The sequence below is a fragment of the Ochotona curzoniae genome, unplaced genomic scaffold (genome assembly GCF_017591425.1).
Source record: "Ochotona curzoniae isolate NIBS_2020 unplaced genomic scaffold, NIBS_Ocur_1.0 contig_3498, whole genome shotgun sequence".
Lineage (NCBI taxonomy): Eukaryota > Metazoa > Chordata > Mammalia > Lagomorpha > Ochotonidae > Ochotona > Ochotona curzoniae.
Window position 1 is genome coordinate 18,233,776 of NW_024465885.1, and position 947 is coordinate 18,234,722.

Below are 947 nucleotides of genomic sequence, written 5' to 3' on the forward strand. Positions count from 1 at the left end.
GTTCACAATCGTTTCCTAAAAGTAGATGCTTTCATTGTGCAAAAAGCATACTGACTAGAAGTATAAAAATTTGAGCTTTAACACTGTTTTATGTTGTTTGCTTTTTGATTTCTAGTTTCTATGATGTGTTTTTCTTGTATTATTATTTTTGTTATTTTATGATACAGTTTCACAGGGTATAAGATTTTCCCAATCCCCCTGTCTCACTGAGTTGCCCCATATCATTAAAACAGCATAGTTTCTCATAAACAGTCTTAAGTCCATCATTGTGGACGTGGACAATGGCAGAAAGTCCAGCATCCCATTTTCAAGACACATCTAACAGTTTTACTGGAAGTCCATCTTTGCTCTGGAAGGAGAGATGCAAACTGTACCATATCCTCACATAAGGACATGTCAGTCTCAATTCCACAGTCACTATTCACCTCCCCCCAAATGATTAACCACACACAAAAAAATCAATAACAGGAAGAAAAACAAATTTGCAATGTCATGAAGTTAAACAGCATGCAACTGGGTATGGTGGTGTCCATTACACAGTTACCATACATCCTCTTAAATGAAAAGCCACAAAACAAAATCAACAGGAAGAAAAAAAAAAGAGAGAAACTTACACTGCCATGAAGTTAAATAACATGCTAATGAACAATTAAAGTGTTGCTGAAGAAATGAAAAGGAACTTAAGACCCTTCTAAAAGGAAATGATACTACTTTATGATTTGTAAGTCATTAAAGAATCTAATGATAACAAATTTGTTTTGAAGAATAGAAACTAGACACAAAACATCAAAATTCATGAGATATAGCTTCTGCTGATCTTTGTTGATTAGATATATCTCCAATAGGCAAAAAATAGATGTGTTTTGTGTTTTTTTAGTCCAGTCTACTAATCAAGAACATTTGGCTGATGAGTTTAAACCATCCTGTCATTTAGCAATGGGTAATTC